Below are 23,824 nucleotides of genomic sequence, written 5' to 3'. Positions count from 1 at the left end.
GGGAAGCCACAATGAATGACCACACTCTTCCAGTCCTGATACCTCAGATTCTGACCAACCACTGTATTCGCTCCGGTTTGGGCAGGGTCTAGCTCGGATAGTAAGAAAATCTTCTTTGTGGGATGTGCCCCTAGGTTTGAGTTACACTCACCTGTCCCTTGTAGTCCTTCCCTTCTTCCCCTTTTTGGATAGAACTTTCTAAGAACAAGAGTCCCCCAATAAAAGCTCACTTCCAAATGTACTCTGTCTCTCGCCAACCTCTCATGACTTTCCCTTGCTCTCCCTCTTGGGGCACCTGAGGCCGAGAGCAGGGAAGCCGTCCTGAAGCCTATGTAAAGGTAAATTGTGTCTGTGTTTTATTTGGTGCCCCTGCAAATTTACACAAGCAATCTTAAGTTCAGCTGCCTGCACTGGTTGGGAGTGGCAAAGGGCTAACTCCAAATGGCTCAGGTAACCATGGCTACAGAAGATGCTGTTCCTAGAAAATCCGGTCCTTTTTAAACACTTGCAGACATATGGAGTCCAAGTGCTTGTGTCTTGGCATCTGCCTCTAAATAGACTCAAGACCACAGGTTGGAAAGCACCACGGCCTTTGCCAAAGGGTTTGCCAAGAGGAGAGTGCAGCCCTCACTTGCATCCACAGAGGAGGACACCTTGCTGTCTTGTGCATATGATGATGCACCTCCCATTTATAGAACACTGAAAACCAAATCTGCCCACTGGGCAACTGTATGACCCAAGCAAATGTCACCTCACCCACTCACGATGCCCTGCAAGCTTCTCAGTTTGCTTTCTGAACTTGAATTTTGGGGAAAAAAAACTAATTTTGATTTCTTCTATTCTAAAGGAAATGAGACTGATTTACTTTTTGGCCCACCTACTTTTTAAAAGAGTCATGTAAAACTTCCCTCAAGAGTACAAACAGTAAATGCTATCTTGCATTCATCACTGTCCCTGAAATTGTGGGTACTGAACTAATTGCTACATTTTATTCTTTAATTGGCAGACACTATACATATTTATATTTTGATAAGATGTATCATTACACCTGCTTAATTTTCTGTTTTACTCTTTTTAGAGCTGGTTATTTTATTGTTTACATCATAATTCATTAGGATTTTTTTCCTGATTAAAATAGTTAGTCGAGTTCAAGTTCACTGTTTTTATCTGGATAGCTCTTAACATCCATAAACTGCTGTCATCACTTCCCAAATGTTTTTGAAAAGCTATATTTATTATAATAATATATATATAATATATATATAATTTGCACTTTTATGCAGGGATATTCTTAATTCATGTGTTTTAATGGCTTATTGTTTTTTTGTTTTAAGTTTACTTTTTCTAATTCCACACTTAGAGAATGATTTTTTATTATGGTGAAATTCAAATAACAAATAGGAACCATTTTAAAGATAATGAATCAACAGCATCTGGTACCTTCACATTCACAATGTATGTAGTACATTCACTCTGGTGTTCAGGCATCATATCCATCCAGTTCCAAATCATTTCCATCACCTCATGATCAAAATCCTTCTCCATTAAGCATCACTTGCAAATCCTGACCCTCAGATCACACAACCATCAATTTTCCTCTACTTGGGGCACTTACTTATTCTGGATGGCTCATAGACATCAATCATACAATATGTGACCTACTGTGTCTGGTTCCTTTCAAGTTCCTCATCCCTCCACAGGTCTGTTGTCCGGGATCCTTTTTCTGTTGTTGTCAGGGCCTGTAGCTAAGCCATAATGTTTGTGATGGTCTAGGACTTGGTGAACTTCAAGGATGTGGTTGTGGAGTTCTCCCAGAAAGAGTGGCCATTGCTGGACCTATCTCAAAGAACTCTGTACAGGAACATGATGCTAAACTGCAGGAACCTGGCCTTACTTGGTAAGCCCAGTGTCATCCCTGCATTTATTTAACCACTCAAGTAGCAATACTTTCCTTTCAATTTATTTTATTGACATCAAATTCACAAGACCATGAGACATTTTAGCCATTTTAAGGTGTACAATTGGAAGCATTTAGTATATTTCCATTATTATGCACTCATCAATACCTAATTTTAGAATGTTTTCATCACTTCAAAAGAAATATCAGCCCCATTCAGCAGTTGATACACATTCTGTTCCCTACCCACTGCTACTGGCAACCACTTAATGCATTGTCAATGGGTTTACCTATTCTGGATATTGCATATGTGTGTGTGCATATGTGTGTGCATGTATCTGTGTGTGTAGCTTGTGCCTACCTTCCTTTGTATAGTATGTTTTCAAGGTTCATATTCTATTATGTGTCAGAATTTCATTCATTTTCGGGGCTGAATACTATTCCAATATTCATGTATCCTTTCATAAATTGATGGGCATTTGGGTTGTTTCCAACTTTTGGCTATTTGAGTAGTGCTGCTGTGAACACTGGAGAAAAACCCTATGAATGTAACCAGGTTTCCATATCTTCTGCAATCAAGGTATTCTCCAAAGGCACAAGAGCATTCATACAAGGAAGAGTCATTATGAATGTAATCAGTGTGGAAAGACCTTCGGCACAAGTTCTCCTTACTATGCACAATAGAATTCATGTAAGAGAGAAACCTTAAGAGTGCCATGAGTGTGGGAAAGTCTTCAGAAAATGCTCACATCTGACACAACACGTGAGAACTCATATGGGAGAAAAATTCTATGAATGTAACAAGTGTAGGAAATCTTTTAACAGTACCTTTTCTCTAACTGTGCACAAGAAAATACATGTTGGAGAAAAATCCTATCCCAATGCAGTGATTGTGGGAAAGCCTTTAATAATCTCTCATCTGCTAAGAAGCACTTGAGAGCTCACACCAGAGAAAAATCCTACAAATACAATCATTGTGGAAAATCTTTGGCCAGTATTAATTCTCTGTGCATAAGGGAATGTGTAATCGGTAGAAGTGAATGCATTAACAACAGAACAGCACTCATTGGACTCTCATCCTTTGGATAATATGAGAGAACTCATATTCTGCATAATGAATTATTACCCCACACTTTACAGCTTCAAATAAGAAATATTTGTTTTCTCACAATTTCTGCAAGTCAGGAACTGGGGATGGCTTAGCTCTGAGTCCTAGATCAAGGTCTCTTATAAGGTTTTATCCCAGATGTCCAGCAGGAATTCAGTCAGAAGAGGTCTTTACTGATGAAGGGTTCATTTCCAGAACCTCTCACTTGCATGCCTAGAGAGTCAGTGCCACTTGTTTACAGGTACTGTGGTTTTTAGTGCAATTTGAATTTCTCCAAAAAGTCTGTGTTAAAGGTATAGTACCAGAGTGGTGGTATTGGGAAATGTTGTGGAGCCTTTAAGAGGTGAAGCCTTATGAGAGGTAGTTAGGTCTTTGGGGTGTGTCCTCAAAAGAGGTTGTGGGATCCCTACCTATCCTCTCTCTCACCCTGATTTTGGGCTTGATATGTGACCACTCACTCTGACACATACTCCAGCCATGATATGCTGCCCTCGCCAAAGGCCCAAATCCATGTGTCCACCCAGTCTTGGACTTGAAGCTCCAGATCCATGAGCCAAAATAAGTCTCTTTCCATGCTATAAATAGCCTGTGCCAGTAATTTCATTATAGTAAAAGAAAGCTGACTAATCTAGCAGGAGACCTTCCAGGAGGACAGTCCCAAAATTGAGAGCCTCAAATGCTCTCTCAATGTTTCAGACATGAGAATTCATATGAGAGAGAAAGACCTATTGAATGGTCAGCATTGGAAAGTCTTTCACTTTCCCATGTTTCTTAGAAATTTGGGAATTCATACTGAAAAGGAACCAGGAAATAGAAAGGATGATAAGTTTTCAGTGATGTCTCTTAACATTAGGAAAAAAAGTGAATCATGGTAGTGCACACCTGTAATCTCAATGACTTGGGAGGCTGAGGAGGAGTATTGCAAGTTCAAAGTCAGCTTCAGCAAAAGCAAGGTGCTAAGCAACTCAGTGAGACCCTGTCTCTAAATAAAATACAAATAAGGCTGGGGTTGTGGCTTAGTGGTCAAGCACCCCTGAATTCAATTCCCAGTACCACATAAATAAAAAAAATTAAAAACATTAGGAAAAAATATGAAAATTATCCCTGGATGTAACACCCATGAGTATATTAGTTCTGGAAAGTCTTTTGCTGATTTCTCCCTTCATTACAGATATGAGAACTCATACTGGCGGGACACCCTAATGCAATCAATATGCAGTTTCTTGATTTCAGCTCTTCAGTAAGTGGCCACAGAATAAATTATACTAATAACAAAGGGCTATAAATGTTAAGAATGTGGGATTACCTTTGTCCGTGGCTCATCCTTAAGTTAGGTCACTAGCTCATTAAACTTTAGTTTTAGTATATTAACATTTTTTGTTTTAGTAGATAAACATTCATGGCCATGGGTATCTTCCACATCTAAAATTACCTAACATGACTTTACATGCAACATATTAGTTGAAGTTAACTTAAATATTGCATATTCAAAAAGGTGTTTTCAAATAACTCTTGAGTGGCTTAATTTGTCATAATGGAAATTAGGCAATATTTACAATATAAATTTTTCTAATGTAATAGTTTTTTGTAAGAGTGCATGGACTTTATGATATTGGTTCTGTTTCTCTTTGTATTCTAGTGTGGTGAATACTGATAGTTTCTTTCCCAATGTCCATTTTCCCCTATTTATTTATTTAAGGCAAAAAAATCCACAAATTAATTCAAGATGTCTATGAACAATATTGAAAATACTCAGTGTACCAGACTTTTCTGAAGCCAGGATGGGTTTTGACCCACTCTCTGGCCATGATAATAAGGTAGAAATCACTAGGGAGACACCATCTGTCTTGTTTGCCACACCTATTTTCATTCCTTCTTTTGGAACATGGACACAGGGCATAAAGTGGAGAACCTTTTATTTATAACTATGATGACAGAAACCACAATGCAAAAAAATAATCACAATAGGGAGCATTTTATTGCATCAGCTCTGGACTGTTTATTGGTAGACTTCTTCTTCCATGATTAGAAGTAACCCAAAACTGGTTGAATCCAAAACATGTGTGGGAGTGGGGGTGTGACAGAAAGAGAGTGAGAAAGAGAGTGTGTGTTTCAGCGGCTGTTTTATTATTTTGCAGCTGAGTGTGATAGCTGATTAGTCTATTAACTGATCCATTTTTATAAATGCTACGTGTTCCTATGAAAGCAATGTATATTCTTTCTTGCATTCAGAGTATATGTCCAACTACTCAAGCTAATTAATTGTGTTTCCCCACATAATGTGCACTTCCTTTTTTTCTCTTGACCTGACATAGTGCTAGAGGTGTATTAAAGTCTTACATTTAAGATTGTGGATTAACAAATTCTTTCTGTAGTTATGTCACTTTCACTTTATTTTTTTTTCATGTAATGTAACGAAATACAAACAGCTTTACACATTTTCTTGGAAATCACTCCTTTTCAATAGGGACCATTTTTCCCATGGCATAGAATTTTAATACAGTAACAATCAAACTTTGCTGTCACTCCCATACACCATGCACTCCTCTAAGTGCTTATGAATATTAACTAAATACTCATTTAGAATTTGGGGGTATGTACTATTATCTTCATTTTAAGGATAAGAAAATCGGAATGGGATGGTTAAGTTACTTGGCCTAACTTCACCAGCTATCAAGTTGCAGAGCTTGATTTGAAGCCAGACAGTCCATGCACATAACCATAACCCCTGTTCACTGAGTCCATTCTGTGTGTCCAAATAGTTTGAGATACCATAGCTGCAGTAATGGATCAGACTCAAGTTGTCATTCAGACATTTATATCCTACTGGAGAGGAACAGCTTGTAGGAAATCAACAATAGGTTATTATGTTTAATGAGAAAATAAATCATTGTAGGAGAGTTAATGGGGGCTGGGATCTTAGTATTTTATATGCAATAGGAAAGGAAAGCCCCTCAAATAAGGGACATTGAGCAGAGACCTTAATGAGGTGGTGAGTCATGTGAATTTGGGATGGAACAGGTGGGGAGTGATGAGGGAAGGATAGATGAAAATATGATAAGAGGTATAGATTCTGATCTTGATGGGGTACATGGATTATTGTTAAGGACTTGTCCTTGTAATTTCAATGAGTTGGGATGTCAACATCCCACAGGTAACTTTTGACACACTTCAATTAGGACAATTTGAGTTTTCATGAAGGGCCTACTGGAAAGAATGTGGGGAAACCACCAAAAGCACTTGAGATGGGATATCCATCTTCACTGTCTTCAGACACTGGTGTTCCTGGCCCTCCAAGCTTTAGACTCAGACTTGGCCTTGTACCATTGGCCCTTTCATTCTCAGATGTTTGGCTTACACCATTGGCCTCCCTGGTTCTCAGGCCTTTCAGCTTGGACTGGAAATACAGCACTGTCTTTCTTGGTTCTTATTGCCTATAACTTGTCCCACTGCTCTTCTGAGTTTCTCCAGGCAACAGGACCATCCCATATCCTAGGTGCACTTATTTTAAGAGGCAAGTGCATCTGAGTGGCATGCAAGATGGACTGTAGTGGATGCGGTGGTGTGCTTTCTAGATTATTCTTTCCTCACCTGCTGGATATATTGACTGTTAATGGCTTGTGCTTCCACCTTCTTTGTGAATTGTCTTAGGCCAAAGAAACTGCCACACATAAAAATATGCATCTTCCCAGGGTGGCCTGTTTCCAATGACTGTTTGATGCAGGAGATACAAAGATCCAGCCGCTTTTCTCAACTCAAGAACCCTAAAGAGCAACCTCAGCTCCATATTTCCCCATAGGATTGACTGCCACCTCAGCTAATCACAGGTTAAACTCTTCTGCCCTTCTCTCCTTAAGAGTTTTTCCCCAATAAACAAAACTCCCATTGAAAAATCTGTTTCTAGAAAACCTGGCCTGAGTTCAGATTACTCTTTCAAGTAAAGAACACTATTCAGATAAGGGTTTGGCAGAGAGGAAGGGGAGCATGGAATGGAATGTAGAAGAATTCAACACGATGCCAGGTGCCAAAGCAGGAATAGAGGGCAGCTACACGTCTGGTTTGTGTTCCAAAACAGCCTGGTCCCAGCGTCTGAGGACCAACCCCAAGGTGGCATAAAACCAGTAAAACAAGCAGAGAGATGCTGGGTCGTACCGAGATTTATGACAGAAGCATAGTCCTGGATGGCAGTGAGGCCAGTTGTATTCCTCATGCCTCATTTGGAATGAATGAAAGAAGCCAAGACAAAAAGCTCTTTGTCGTATGATCACATTGCTTGACGTTCCAGAGAATGCAAAGTCACAGTGAAGAACAACAAATCAATGATTGCCCAGGGTAAAGGAAGGGAGATGATTATAAAAGGGCAACACAAAGAAATTGAGAAGTAATAGGACACTTCTTTATCATGAATATGTTGGTGGATAAACACATCTATGCTTTTCCCAAAAACTACAGAACTGTACGACACAGATTGAATGCTGCCGTAGGTTAAATTTGTCAGTTGAGGAGGCCTAGGAATAATGACACCCCAGTTACATGAGATTTGTAGCATTCAGACCTCAGTTTCTAAATACCATTACCCCAAAAGAAGGAACCAGAGCTCCTTTAAGAAGGTTGACTTCAGGGCCAGTTCAGGAAAAATTTAAGATGATCCTGGAAAATCTGATAGAGCCAAAAAAGTAAGGAATGCTAAAAAATGATGGGATCTTTTTGAAAGCACAAGCTAACCTGAGTGGTCCTCTAATTTGAAGAATAAAGGGTCACAGAAAAGAAGTTCCAAAAATATGCCTAAAAATTCCGCTCAGGTCTGTGGATGATACCTGAAGTATGTATGTCCAGGCAAAGACTGAGAGCCTTATAGGGAATAGCTACTGAAAGCTGAAAAGTTGTACAGGAATATCAGAGGCCACATATCCTGGAGAGATGGAGATTATTATTGGGGCGCTTATCTGGAATAGACTGACCTTGGTAACAAATTGTTTTAACTAAGATCCTGGAAATGCCACACCCTCAGAACAAGTATCATACACTAAGAGTAAAAGATGCAGGACTAAGCACAAAACTAAAATAGGTCTTTCATTATAAAATCAGAAACCTAGCCTTAACAGCCTCGGTGTGTTCATTAGCAGTATCATTGCCTGCCATGACAAAACTTAATCTTTCAAGAATGATAGTAGCAAAATTGGGAGGCTCTATAATGTATAGTCACAATATCAAACACAAAAAATTATGAGATACTAAAGAGAATAGGGAAAAGTTGCCTGTTGTGAATATATAAATCAATAGAGGCAGACCCAGACAATTCAGGTATTGAAGCTAACAGACAAGAACTTCAAAATAACTATGATGATTTGTCAAAATGGACAAAGGGGGGGATTGTGAAAAATGAAAGACAAACTGCAAATCTTCAAAACAACCCCCCAAAAAAGAGGACACATCAGTTAGACTAATGATGTCTTTTCAGAAGAAACAAAGCAAGAGGACAATGAATGGCATCTAAGAGTGGAAAAAACTCCACAAATCTTAAATTCTATAACTTGAGAAAATGTCCATTAGAAATGAAGATGGCTTCCAAAGGATCTTTTCAGAGAGCCAAAGTAATCACCAACGTAACTGTATCAAGAAACAGTATAGTTCTTTGGGTTGAAGGAAAACAATCTCATATGGAAACAACTCCAGCAATGACTGAAAATCAGCAGGAACCATAAAATTCAAGAATATTGACTTTATAAAACAATCCTGTACAGTTTTGCAACTTTTAAGTCTAAAATACTTCTAAATAAAGAGCTACTTCCAACACTATAAATAATAACAGCTCCCTAAGTGACTCTCTCCAACTGCCCCTCGACACCAGAGAATGGGGAGCCCAAGCCCACTGACCCACCCAGCGTACACCAACAGTATATACAAGCAGAACTCCAGAAGTGGCTCTCCCCAACTAGGGGCAGGTGGAGCCCCATCCAATAACGCCTCCATCCTGTCTCCAGCAGAGCCTGCATCTAGGGACACCTGTCAGTCTCTAACACCAGAAAATAATAGGACCCAGGAGTGACCCTCCAGGCCCCTAGCACAAGACAACAGGAGCCCCAGCTCCTGACCTCCCACCAGCTACCCCCAACATCAGAGGCAATGAATGATTCACCAAGTGCTCCTCTGTATCACGTAAATATTGGTAATGATGGAAGTGCTAAGTCCTGCCCCCTCACATGTTGAAGTTTGAACAAGAGAAGCCTGCTGAGGCAAGCATATAAAGAGGTAACATAGACTTCTCCCAGGAGGGAGAAGGGGGCCACAGCTAGTATCCTGTATCCCAAGAAGCGAGGTGTTCTGCCCTTTTTATGTGTCCTAGGCTTCCTTTGTTCTCCTGCCCTTTTCTCCTTCTCCCTCTCCTTCCAGTGTACAGAGTAGCCCCAGGAATGCTCAGTGGGATGGCCAAAAGGTGGGAAACAGGTGGGCTGGAGGGGGAAGGAAGGATGGAGCAGCCCAGGACAGCTTAACTATCAACCTGTGGCTCCCTGTAGGGAAGGGCAATTCCTGGGACAGGAAACCTTAGCCACAGGTTGGAGCAGGGGCAGGTTCTTGATAAGGGTAGAGGAAGGGCTATGAAGGAATTAACATTTCAGTCTCTCAAGGGGACAGTCTCCAACTTCCCGGACTCACTCAAAATTGGTCTCCTTGATCTGACCTGACTCGATTTACCTATCTATACTGACTGTCTAATTCTGGCTTCAGAAGAAATCCCAAAAAGTAACTCTACCCCCCCTACACATTTTTGTGGTGAGTCGACAACAAATAGAGGAAAATGTTATCAACTCACCACAAAAAGCTAATTTACTAATAATATATAAGAACTCCTAGCAAGCAGAGAAAAAGACCAAGAATCATTAGAGAAATGGGCAAATGTTGAGAACATGTTCATGGAAAATAGAAATGATTCTCAGGGGAGAGATCATTTCCAATTTCACCCCAAAAAAAGAAAACTTTAGTAAAACACTGAGACACCTATTTTCCTTGATTATATGTGGGGATTTCTTTTTCTTGGTAGTTTAAAAAGACAATGTACTGGCAACGTTCAGGAACAACAGATGCGAATGGTGGGAACACGAGGTTAACGGAATAACTCTACAAAACGGTCTCACTGCTAACTCCCACGTGCTCTCTACTCCAAGAAGCAAAGTACCTGCAGCCCTGCCTGGTCCAAGGGGACAGGATATGTCCCGCTCCTTAGCAAACTACCTGTTAACTGCAGGAGAAATGCAGATCCAGAATAATGAAGTTACCCTGAAGCTTGCGGGAGCTGGGGGGACCCACTCTGGGAGATAAGGATAGTCCCTCCTAACCATAAAATCTCTAAGAAAGTGTAGTTAAGAATCCAATTAGAACTGGTCAGCATGGGCCAAGGTGACCTGAAGTCGTCATGGCAGTGGGTACTTGAAAGTCTGATGTCATCCTGCTGTCAGTCAAAAGTCAAGAAATGGACCTGGACGGGACTCTCTGGAAACTTCTCTCTGGAACAGCCTCTCCTCCGAGAGGACCCACTCTCTCAAGAGCGCCCCCTTTTCCTTTTCCTCCCACTTCACTCGCTCACTCCTGTTACTCTGCGCGTCCCAGCTGAGAGCTTTCCGAATCGGTCCAATGGGGGCAGGGGGGCGGTGGCCTCCGTTTTTTCGGAGCAGCAAGATGCGAGGAAAGCGACGTTTAGACCTCATAACCACGGAAATGGAAATAGTACCGCCTGTGCCGGACCCCAGGGCTGGGTGTGGCGGGGGGAGGCGAAAGAGCAGAACTGAGAACCCGGAAACCGGAGAAAGCAAAGGATGGGCTAGTGAAGAGAGCTCTGGGTGGAGGAGCTGCGGGGACGAGAGACAGGGGTAGAGGAGGGCGGGGAGCCCAGGATGGGCGGAACGGAGCCATTCCAAATCCACTGAATCGGGGAGCGATGGAGATGGGCCGAAGAAGAGTCCGAAGTGGCGGAAGCAGCCGAGGCTGGAAGTAGCGAGCCCATCTGAAAAGCGGCGGGAAGTCGCGGAGATGGCCGAGCGCTCGGGACTCAGAGGCCAGAGCAGGAGAGCGCCAGGAGATGGAAGTCCGCGACCTGCGGCGCAGCGTCTGGCGAGAGCAGGCGGAGAGAAGGAAACGATGGCGTCGAAAGGCGCCCTCGTGCTGCCCTTGCGCTGCCCCTCCGCCCGCGCTGGACTGGCTGGACAGTCACTAATGCTCGGCTCTGAGACCTGGGGTTGACCTCACCACGGCACGACCCGGAGCCCTCCACTCTTGATGCCTAGTGGAGTCCCCTGCTGGTGTCTCCAGCGGGGACAGACCCTCTGGTGCAGCTTGGGACCCAGTCCACAGGAAGGCCTCTGGAGGAACAGAAACCCATGCTAGGCATGTGGGACCTGGCCAGAGGACCGGGATGGAACACAGCTTTCCCCTCACTCCTGATCGACCCCACCTCCAACATTCGCGCTGGACTCCTTTGGTCAGGGCTATTGTTTCGTGCAACAGAAACCAACTATGGCAGAGTACAGCGAACCGGGCTTAGAGCCCCACAGCAGCTGCCCAAATCCATCCTCAGCAAAGTGTTGCCCCTACCTCCAGATTCTGGGTTTGCAAACTGAGCCCTTGGCTTATTTAGGTTGAAAATTCAGAACAGCATGGCGCTGACTCTGGTGACTGTCCCCCTGGTTGCATCACCTCGGGGCTTAGGGCATCGTGGTCCATGGCATCATGGCGAGAGTAAGTTTAGGAGGGAGACAAGGTATGGGGAGATAGGAAGCCAGAGAGGCATTGAGGAGAGACCAGGTTACTCTTTTTTATCACAACAGAATTAGCCAGTGTCCTCTGAGAACTACATCAGTTCCTTCCGAGGGCAGAACCTTTAACGGCCCAATTACTGCCCAGTAGGCCCCACCTCCCAACACCACCGCACTGAAGACCAAGCCTCCCGCCTGTAGGAACCAAGCATCTCCAAACTCTAGCAGTGCAGAAAAATTCCTTATGTGCAGGCGAACTTTGTGCTAGGGGCTTTCAGATAATTACTCACTCACCCGCAGCACCTGTGAGGAAGGCACTGTGTCCATGTCCCTGCTTGTGGCCATCAGGGTATATGCCATTCAGGTCGCCCCTCAAGAGCATGTGTTGTGGAAAGCTCAATAAACAGCCAGATTCCCAGCTGCTGCACCTTCAGACGTGGCAGGTTCACAACAAAGTCCTGTTGTCCTTGGACTGCTCCCTACTAATGCCCTAGTTTGATGGTCATCTCTGCTCTGTGTGGAACTCCTCTTAGGGGCAGTTGCTTTGGAGCACCTCATCAGCCTGGCAGACACTTTTTCACATTCTGAGATATGCGTCCTCCCCTTCTCCCCTCTGTCCTCACACATTTGATTTTATTTGGGGTGCTATATTTTGGATATGATTTGAGTGCTATATTTTGGATATGATTTGAGTTTCACTTTAGGGGTCACACTCAAATCATATCCAAAGAGGCACTGGGTTTGATCCTTAGCACCACATAAAAATAAAGAAAGATATTATGTCCATCTGCAACTAAAAAAAAATTTAAATAAATAACATACCATACCCAGGGTCACGAAGCTGGTAAGGATTCAAAGTGCACCGTTGCTGGGGACGGTAATCCCAGTGGCTCCAGAGGCTGAGGCAGGAGGATGTCAGGTTCAAAGCCAGCCTCAGCAACAGCGAGTTTCTAAGCAATTCAGTGAGACCCTGTCTCTAAATAAAATACAAAATAGGGCTGGGGATGGGGCTCAGTGGTTGAGTGCCCCTGAGTTGAATCCCCAGTGCCCACCCCACAAAAACAAAAAACAAAACAAAAATCGCAGCAGTCTTACTCCACAATCAGTAATCTTAACAAGAGAACAAGAAGGGAACCAAGCCAAAATCCAGACGGATTTCCCTGATGGTGATTTTGCTGTCTCTGTAGCTCTTTGAATTAATATTTTCTGCTTTGATCCATTCCTCTCCAGGCTAACCTGAAACCTAAAATGCCCTTCCTTGCAATCCCAAAAGTTCCTGAAGATGGCAGTGTTTCACCACTCTAAATCCAAAAAAAAAAAAAAAAAGTCCACAAAGCATCAGTGCTTCCTATTTTATAACCTTTTATAACATGCAGACACTGATGCTTTCTTGGGGTACAAATTGGCTTAAGGGGAGGAATTTCTCTTTCAACATATATGTCAGCTAACCACACGACCCAAACCCAGAGCTACAAAATGCCAAATGCAAATTTGACTCAGCTGGGAAGAACCCCGTGGGAAAAAAACACCAACCTAAAAAACACCAACCTGGGACAAAGAGATTGTTCTTGAAGATAAATTAATTATCTTGCAAAACATTCCCACTACAGAACACATAGAAAGGCTATATACAATAATAGGGGGGGGGGAGTTTTCTCAACAAGGTGCTAAGAAAGGAAATCCACAACCGCTTGAGAATGCAGAGAGATTCACTAGAGCTGGAGTGCAGGCTCTGTGACAATTCCTGCCGTCTCCAGGGAGCTGGGATTCCGCTTCAATAGCAGATGATAAATTTTGGGATATGGAAAGTGTTAGTGAAAGATTAAATTATAAAAATACCCATCACTTACAGGAACCAACCAGGACAGATAGATGATAGGTAGGTAGGTAGATAGATAGTCGAGTGTCATTTAACAACACAATGTATTCTGAGAAATGCATCCCTGGGTATTTTGCCCTGTGTGAACGTCAGAGTGTATCTACATAAACTAAGATGACTACAACATCAATAGGTATGCTACAGCTTGGGTGCCCAATGTCCCACAGAAGCCTATGTGTTAAAGGTTTGGTCCATATAATGGCTCTATTGGGACATGGTGGAACCTTTAAGAGTGGCACCTAGTGAGAGGTCTTTAGTCACTGGGGCCCCTTGAAGGGGATGGGGGACTCTTTTCTTCTCCTCTCCCCCTTTGGCCTCCTGGCTGATAGGGTGAGTGCTTTTGCTTGGCCATGTGCTCCTTGCCTTGGTGTATTGCCTCATCACAGGCCCAAAGCAATGGGGCCAACAACCATGGACTAGCACCTTCCCAAATCATGAGTTAAAATAAACCTTTTTACTTAAAATTTTATTTTCTTGGGTATTTTGATATACTAAAGAAAAGCTGATTCATGCAAGGTGATAAAATCTTATGGGACCACCATCATGTTTGTGGTTCATCTTTCACAGAAACATCATTTTTAGCTGGTAACTACTTACCTTCCTTAAATTCCCTGAGTAATGGAGAAAAGACTCCCCCAAGAATTCAAAACTACAAACAAACTAATACAAAGTTAGGGGCTAATTCATACCACCTGTAAGCCCTGACTATCCAAGCCAAGAATTCCATTCCATGCCCCAGGTCAGCAGTGCCCACCAGCCTAGACAAAAGCAGATTCTTTCAGAGAAGTCTAAGACTGAAAATAAAAGCAAAATCAAAAAGGTATCAGTTGCAATGAACAGACACTAACAATCAAAAATTGCTGCATAGTTGAGGAAACATGAAATCAACCACAAAGCAATATAAAAGTAGATCCACAGAGTCTTCACATATTGGAAAGATGAAATATACAGTGCATCCAACAGCTCAGCAAAGCCTGTTGGCTTAGCCTTAAATACCTGGAATCCCACCATCCTTTCCCACTGTGATTATTCCAGTAGCCTCTGGACAGATGTATCACTCCCCCTTGCTCTTCTTTAGTCTATTCCAGCTCAACACATGAAGAAAGACGTTCTTTTAAAATATAAATTGTATTTCACAGTGTGCAAAAGCTAATGTTCTTTAAGTGGCCGGTGAGCCCCTCTGGATCCAGCCTGCAGTTAGCTCTCTGACCTGAGCTGTCCTCCAGCCACTCTGATTTCCTTGCTCATCCTTGAACTATCCAAGCACATTCCTTCCCCTCTCAGGACTTTTGCATATGTGAACCTTCTGCCTGGGATGCCCGTTCCTCAGAAACGTCCATGGCTCACTTGTGCCCCTCCTTCAAGTTAATTGACAGTGTGTCTGTGATCATCTCATTCAAAATTGCACACCCTCAAGGCTCCCTTGGTGACTGAATGTTCATGGGCTCCCCAGTCCCACCTGTTGAAGCTCATATGTTGTGGCTGAATTAGGAGATGGGGTCTGTGAGGAAGTAATTAAGGTTAAATGAGATAATGGGGGTGGGGCCCTAATCGGATAGGATTGGTGTCCTTATAAGAAAGAACACCAAAGATCTTTCCTTCTCTGACTAACTCAAGAGAAAGGCCAAGGGAGGGCACAGCAAAGAGGTGACTGACTGGAACACAGAGATCAATATCCAGCCAGAGGAATCATCATCAGAGAGGGCCGGGTGAAGCTCGGTGGTGGAGCGCTTGCCTAGCATGCACAAGACCCTGGGCTGGATCCCCAGCACCTCAGAAACAACAGGAAAGAAATTATAAACAGGACAGCACAAAATATGCATCTCAAGCAAACTGAAGGAAATAACAAAGAGCACCAAATACAATTTAAAACAAATTACAGCTGGGTGTGGTGGTGTGCACCTGTAGTCCCAGCTGCTGGGGAGGCTGAGGCAGGAAGATGAAAAATTTAAAGCCAGCCATAGCAACTTAGCAAGGCCCTAAGCGATTTAGCAAGATCCCATCTCTAAATAATATAAAAAGGGTTGGGATGCAGCTCCATGCTTAAGTGTACCAAAAAAAATTTTTTTTAATTACAACACAGATCACCTGGGAGGAAAGTCAACTAATCTTGAAATCAACAAAATTTTAATAAAAACAGATATCCAGATATGGAAATGACTAAAATGATGAGAGATCATTTTGAACCTCAGGTCCAAATCTGGAAAACAGACCCCACCCCACCCCAAAAAAATCCTAGGAAAAAACCACAACTGTCTAAATAGACATAGACCACAATGGGGTGCTAGAGCATCAGTTTTGGAGCCTTCCAAGTCTATCCAGAAATATTCATGTTCTCTCTCTCTCTCTCTCTCTCTCTCTCTCTCTCTCTCTCTCTCTCTCTCTCTCACACACACACACACACACACACACACACACACACCAGCCCTGCACTTTACCACTGAGCTACATCACCAGTCCTTTTTTGAGACAGTCTCACTAAGTTGCCCAGACTGGCCTTGAACTTGTGATCCTGGCATGACCAGCATATGCTACCACGCCCATCCAGGAATTTGCTGGATCTGCACGAAGCAGTCCAAGGCAGAGAAATCTAGGATTTGCAAATGGATCATCTTGCACTCTTGGGTCACTCTTGCAGGGGGAGGAGGGCGCACAGGAAGATGTCCCCTCCCAGGAACACAGGGAAGACGTGGATGCCAGTGAGAACCCTAGTTGGTTAGCACTGAGGCAAGTCACTCTGTGGGCCACACAGGAAAGAGCTCCATCTGCCCAGTGCCTTGAACAGGCCGCTGTGTTGCTTTCTTCTTTTCCTATTGCTTTACAACACCTTGAGTGACACTTGTGACCTTGTGATTTTTGAAGCCTAGGAACTTGGGCACAACTTGGCTCTGCTTTGGAATCTCAGGAGGCTGCGTTTTCACCTGGAGGTGGGATTGGGGAAGAAGCTGCCCCAGGCTCGCTCAGGTTGCCGGGAGAATTCTCTTGCGGCAGTTACAGAACCCATGCAAGAGCTTCTGAGTGGCTCTGGGCTGGAGGCTGCCCCCAGCTTCAGGGCTGCTTGGTCCCTCCCCACGTGGCCCTTTGCATAGACAGATCACAGCAGGAGCCTTTGCTCTTCAAAGCCACCAGGACAACTCCTCACTCCAGTCTGCGGTAACAATGATGTATCATGGGAAGTAACCTTGGAGGTGGAAATGTCATCCTGTCCTTGGTTGATTCGCAGGGGAGGGGGTCACACAAAGCCACAATCGCTAGGAGATGAGAACTTCCAAGGGTGAGATGAGTCATCCCAAAATTTGCCCCTCACAGCCACTGTCCCTAATGTGACGGACAGAAGGGGGAGTGTCTTAGATGTTCTTCAATTCCCTGAAAATTGAGTCCCACGTCTATAAAGGGATTTGTCCTAAGCATTCCTTGTGGGGTCCAAATCCAGGTGGCTCAGGAAGTGCCTCCACACACCTGGCCCCGTTCACTGAGGCTCGTCTGTGCACTCATGGATAATGAGCTAACGAAGCTGCTCCACGTCTGGTGAGTTAGGGTCCATGCCAAGGTCTATGCTTAATCCCTCTCCAGATGGATCCAGTTTCATCTCAGTGATTCTAGAAGAGAGGGTCTGTGACTATCCCCTTTAAAATAAGGAAACTGAGGCTGGCGAGTTGTCTGAGATCAGCCGCGACCTACTGACCAACTCGCACTTCTCTAACTGGAAGCTCTGCTGGGGCTCCTGCCTCAGTGATGCCGAAACCCTTGGCTCTAGAACCTACATTCCCCCACGGTCGTCTTCTGCCGTCCAGTTTTTCTCAGGCCATCCAGGAAACCTCACAATGGTAGGTCCCTGGCCCTCCCTAATACTGGAATGGCAGATACACCTGGAGGACTCTCAAACAAAATGTAAGAAGACAAGAGTGTGCTGTGTGACCTTGGGGCATTCACTGTCCTTCTGTCTCCAGTTCTATATCTGTGTAGGAGAGGCTCCCAGAGGTCCTAAAGTGTCTCTGGTTGTGGTGGATTGAGTTCCCAGAGGGTAAAACTCATATCCACAAGACTGCCATCACCAGACAGGTGAGTAAGGCCATCCAGGATCAGTGAGCCCAGAGAAACCTTCAGCCGACCCAAGAGGCCAGACCTGCCAGCCAAAGAGTTCTTTTTGCCTGTCCCATGGAATGGCGAGAAATAATAATTATCTATTGTTTTTGCCATTAAGAATCAGGGGTGGGGCTGGGGATGTGGCTCAAGCGGTATCGCGCTCGCCTGGCATGCGTGCGGCCCGGGTTCGATCCTCAGCACCACATACAAACAAAGATGTTGTGTCCACCGAGAACTAAAAAATAAATAATAAAAATTCTCTCTCTCTCTCTCTCTCTCTCTCTCTCTCTCTCTCTCTCTCTCACTCTCTCTTTAAAAAAAAAAAAGAATCAGGGGTGTTTGTTACACAGCAAACACATCCATCCACAGAGATGGGTGTTCACAGGCAGCAGCTTCAGCAGAGATAGCTTGGAATCAACTGCGTAAAGGAGCTCGGGAAGAAGATCTGAGCCAGGAGAGAAATTCCTTCAGTGCAGTCGCAGCCCCAGCCTTCTCTGATCCTACAGGAGCGTTAAAACATGGTGGTTCGCCAGAGTCCTCCTGCTTGTAACAAAGTATCACAAACTGGGCACTGGAGGGTGAAAGTGTGTAGTCTGACAGTTCTGAAGGACAGAGCTGGTTCCATGCCTCCCAGCATCTGGTGGCTGTTGACAATCTTTGGTGACAGTCCTTGGCTTGCAGCAGCATCATGTGGTCTCCCTGTATGCAATGCCCAAATTTCACACCTTTATGAGGATGCAGTCCTGCTGGATGAGGGCCTGTCCTGATCCAGTGTGACCTCATCTTAATGAATCACACCTGCAATCACCTATTTCCAAATGAGGTCCTATGATGAGGTTCCAAGGGTTGAGTTCTATAATGCTTTTGAGAGGCACGACTCACCCATAACATGCATTTAGGCACAGGGCCTTTGTATCCCATATTGACCAGTCTTCAAAAGTGGCCAGCCCTAGGGAAGGGCAGAGCTAGGTTTCAGTAGCTCCCTTAAGTCTCAGAGGGCACCAGGAGGACTCGGTTCTGTATCCCAGCAGACAACCCTCTGACAGCTGAAGAGCGGTGTTCCAGTTCTGAAGAGTTCTGGATGGCACGGTACAGCGTCCTGTGCCACAGCAGATATCCAACACCTGCCACATCCACGTGGCATCCACTGCCATGATCCCACCACAGCACCCAGCACAGTGGACCCACTAACGCATCCGCTAAAGGGGTGTCCTGGGGGTTTCTGATTATAACAAGAGCTTCCAGAGTTCTCAGGGTGTAAGATTCTGAGCTAGTCACCCCGAGGGCTAGCTCAATTCTGTGCAGCACAGTTTCATGATGTTGGAACTCTGCCCCTGAGAAACGGGTCGGCAGCCTTCAGAGAGACTGGAGATCAACAGCTGTGACACTTGTAGCACATCAGCAGAGACCATCTGCCAACCACGTCAGCCCTGTGAAGAACGTTGCTCTCTCTTGTGGAGTACTTCAGAGACACCAAAGTGTTCATGTACTGCCACTCATTACCCACGGCCTCAGCTGTGGGCACAGAGCACAGCCAGAGATTGGGCTTCCTGGTTCCCACCCCCAAGTGCTGCATCTACCCACATCCTCATTGCAATTCAGAGCCCAGTCAGAGCTCCACTGGCTGCAATTTTGTGGCCTCTAGAGCCCAAGCCAAAGGCCTTGCTCTCACAGCCTTCCAGGGTCTGGCCACTGGCCAGGAGCTTCGGGTGGATGGACAGAGAGGCAAAGAGATAGCTGGATGGCTGGAAGGAAAGAAGGAAAACGCAAAATAATGAAGGAAAGGATGGGTGCATGGTGCGTGGAAAGACAGCAATGGAAGAAATCTGGTCATAGAAAAATCTAGAAAGAGAATAAGATAAATCAATACAGAATGAGGAAAAAAGAGAGATGGGGGAGGAGAAAGAAGAGAAGAAAAAGGGAGAAAGAGTGACCAGCAAGTAGACAGACCAAAGACAGGTAAAGCAGAGAGACAGAGTGAAAATAGGGACAGGAAAAGGAGGCAGAGGGGAAAATAAAATAGAGCAAATCCAGACATACGGCAGGGAGAAAGACGGGGCGGGGGGGGTGTAATGGAAGATAAAGGAAGCCGCGAAGGGAGCCATGGCAGGTGGACAGGCCAGAGGGAGAGAAGAGGAGAAAGAGAAATGCAAATAAGAGAGGTAGAAACTTCTGACCACAAAGAGAACACAGAGATAAAAGATGGAGATGGAGGGAGAGAAGAGCAAGAGGCAGATTAGAAGGACAGGAGGGAGCGATGGAGATGGAGGAGACTGGAGAGTGGAGAGAAGTAGAGAGGGAGGGTCAGAGACAAGGAAGGACCAGGGAGGTGAGAGGGAGGGATGGAGATGCAGGCAAGAAACCCAAAGCACAAGGGAGGGAGGCAGAGAAAGGAGAAGCAGAGTTGAGGCTGCCAAGGAGAGGCCCACATCAAAAAGACACAGGAGGGAGGGGAGCAAGAGGGAAGAGAGGAGGAAGAAGCATCTGGAGGAGTGGAGGGAGGAGCCAGAAACTTGGGGTGGTATGAGAGGTGCTGCTGAGGCATCAGATAAAGATAAAAATGGTACTTGTGGTGATGATGATAGGGATGACGATTACAGCAATAGTGGTGCTGGTGATGGTGGTGCTGGTGGTGGAGGTGGAGGTGGTGATGGAGGTGGAGGTGGTAATGGTGGTGATGGTGGTGGTGGTGCTGGTTATGGTGGTAGAGGTGGTGGTGGTGGTGGTAGTACTAGTGGTGGTGATGATGGTGGTGATGCTGGAGGAAGTTGTGGTGGTGGTGGTGATGGTGATGGTGATGGTGTGGATGGTGGTGGTGGTGCTGGTGATGGTGGTAGAGGTGGAGGTGATGGTGGTGGTGGTGGTGGTACTGATGGTGGTGGTGGTGCTGGTGGAGGAGGTTGTGGTTGTGGTGGTGATGGAGGTGGAGGTGATGGTGGTGGTGGAAGTGGTGGTGGTGATGGTGATGGTGGTGATGATGGTGGTGATGGTGGAGGAGGTTGTGGTGGTGCTGGTGATGGTGGTGGAGGTGGAGGTGATGGTGGTGATGGTGCTGGTGGTGGAGGTGGAGGTGATGGTGGTGCTGGTGATGATGGTGGAGGTGGAGGTGATGGTAGTGGTGGTGGTACTGGTGGTGGTGGTGATGCTAGTGGTGATGGTGGAGGAGGTTGTGGTGGTGTTGGTGATGGTGATGGATGGTGGTGGAGGTGGAGGTGATGGTGGTGGTAATTATGATGGCAATACTGATAGTAGCAACAACTGACATTGAGTGCTTACTATACACTGGTCACCATTTTAATTTCCACCTCTCTCAACTGGAGCATAATTCATACACAATTAAAGGCATGGAATTCAGAAGTTCCAGGGGCATGCGTGCATGTGAAGGTATCTGCATTGTCTACAGAAAAGGGATCTAGACTAAGTGGATTTTTGAATACAGTGGTAGCAGGGAGTGTGACCTCACAGAGCCTGACATCTTGGGGTTGTTGAACACCTAGGTTCCAGGGGCCTGCTGTTGACAAGTGCTGCTCTGTTTCAGGTAGGTTGAGCCCAGTGCCCCTAAATACACCAAGCTCTGTTCTTGGCTGGTGTCTGAATGAAGAGTGCTTTGGAAACTAGGGAAAATGTGCAAATAACCAAGAGCCCAATAAAGCGGGAGAATCCCGGCTTGAGGTGAACGGGCTGCTATGGGAGAGAGACTGTCGCAGCTTCTCCTGATGCCTGAGATGTGCCCAAGCACCTCCTTGTTCAGCACGGCCTCCTCTTGCCCATACACCTCATCTCAGAACCAGAAGCTGCCAGAATGCTCTGTGGGAATGCTCCTCCAACTGTCACCGTGAACGAGAAATGCTGGAGAAGATATTCAACCCGACTGAAGCATTACATAAGGCCACATGGACATGTGCCCCCATTAATATGTGCCACTTGTAGGTTTTTATGTATGCATTAAATTTTTTCAAAAAGAAATGTTTACTGTTTTGAGCCACTAAGTTCTGGAGATGTTGGTTATGCAGACAAAACTAGCTGTGAAATTATGTGACTCTTTCAAGTCATACAAGGAGCTAAAGGTGGGCAGTCTGTCTCCTCCCCATTTTGCTCTGGATTCCGCTCAAGGAAGCCTATCCAAACAGCTTTCAGTCCGTGATCCACCCACCCACCCACCGCAGGGACAGGTCTTCTCTCCCAGGATGACATTTAAAACCCTTGACGTGAAAGTTTCCAGCATGACAAACTAGAGACTCTCCCTGGGATCCTGGAGAGCGCCTCTGGGGGGCTGGGTCCTGGGGAGGCCTTAGGGAGCCCCTGGCAGCAGGACCGTGGGGAGGCCTCAGAGGCCTTGGGGAGCCCTGAGAGGCTGGATCGTGAGGAGGCCTAGGAGAGCCCCTGGTGGCTGCATGGTGGGGAGGCCCCGGGGAGGGCCTGGTGTGGAAACAAGGCAGCATGTCGACCGGTGGTTTGGCAGTGCAGGTGTGGCCTGGCGATCAGTGAGTCTGCCAGCAGCAGCTGTCCAACTTCAGCTCATGGCTGAAGAACCCTCGACTCTCCTCTCAGAACCCACCACCTCCCAAGGATTCATTAACACAGCCCACCTGAAAGTCACAAGCCCGCAGAGGCCACCACACAAAAACAAGAGAATTCTCAGATAATTTATTCAGAATTTTAATATAAACAAGTAATTACCCCATATTTTACATGCAGAACAATTCCAATACCTCCAGGCCCCCCACCCACCACCACAAAAAAAAAAAAAAAAAAAAAAGGCATATTCTGTACATGGTGCTACTTGGCTCTTGTAGGAAAACATTGAAAACGTAATAATTGGGCTTTGAATGGGTATTGTTTCCGAGTTGTCTTCTGCAAAAGCCGTAGACATTTGATCTGCACTGCTGACATGCAGAGCCAAGGCCACCCAGACACACACAGGGGTAGGGAGCAGCAGATTTGATAAAGCCTAAAGACCAGGTGAGCCATCTTGCTCACATGCGTCCAGGTACACTCGCTTGGGGCTTGTCCTTCCTTCTCAAACAGAACCGAGAGCCCCAGATGCATGATCTGGTTTTTAACAAGGATTTTTATGGCCCACACCCACACAAAAATTTGGCTAGAGGCTAGTTCTGGACCTTGATTAATATCAAAAGGTGACAGTGAGCTCAAAAAGTCATTGCTTTCCCTCCATTTCTTGGGGACCCCTAAGGACACATTTAGTCAGAGCCCCCGAAAGGCCATCCCATTTTTAAGTGCTCTAAAGAACAGAGTGCTGGTCTGTTCTGTTCATTTCCAGCCTCTAGCATAAATTAATATTCTTGGGAACATTCTGGAAGATTTTCTGAAATGACACTACCCCATGCACACCATCTATCTAAAAACCATTCCCCCTTCCCCCACCCCCAACAAAACCATAATTTCTGAAGAGCCCAAGGTGTCAAGGACTCACCAGATGGCATCCACAAGACATTGATATACCCCCAAATTCCACCCACCACGAAGCAGAAAAGTGACTACTTCTGGTACATAGCACATCCATTTGCTCACCAGTGTGATGGTGGGCTACCAAGAAAGGACTTCCTAAGCCAACATGCACATCTCATGCTGGACCATCTGCCCTGCTGGGATGGGATTCAAGACTGCACATCAGTGGGGGACATACCTCTAGGGTCACCGCATTGTAGTGCCAACCCTTTTATCAATTCCACGTTTTCATTACATTGTGCTTTCTCCAGAGAAGGGCCATGCCTTCCCACTAGCTTAATGACAGCACAGCACCTAGGACAGCTCCCAGAACATGGGCATTTCCTAGCATGTGCTTGACCTCACGGACCTAGGCAGAAAGAGATGTGATGGGTGTTCTCCTCCTGAAAGAAGAAACTATGGCATGGATTTCACATGTCGATGAAAAAGTGTTCGTAACAGTGAGCCGTCTTTAAAGACGAACAAAAAGTGTTCACCTAAGCCAGTGTTTGGTGACAATCACTACCAACTCCCAGCATGGCCGTGCCTCTATAGGGCCAAACTTCTATGTCACACAGTCAACATTTTCTAAGGCTGAGAGGAGGTCTGTGAACCATCAGCTGCCCGCTCTTCTCACTACCGCAGGAGACGTCAAA

Source organism: Urocitellus parryii, chromosome 3 (genome assembly GCF_045843805.1).
Source record: "Urocitellus parryii isolate mUroPar1 chromosome 3, mUroPar1.hap1, whole genome shotgun sequence".
Lineage (NCBI taxonomy): Eukaryota > Metazoa > Chordata > Mammalia > Rodentia > Sciuridae > Urocitellus > Urocitellus parryii.
This window is presented reverse-complemented; position numbering follows the sequence as displayed.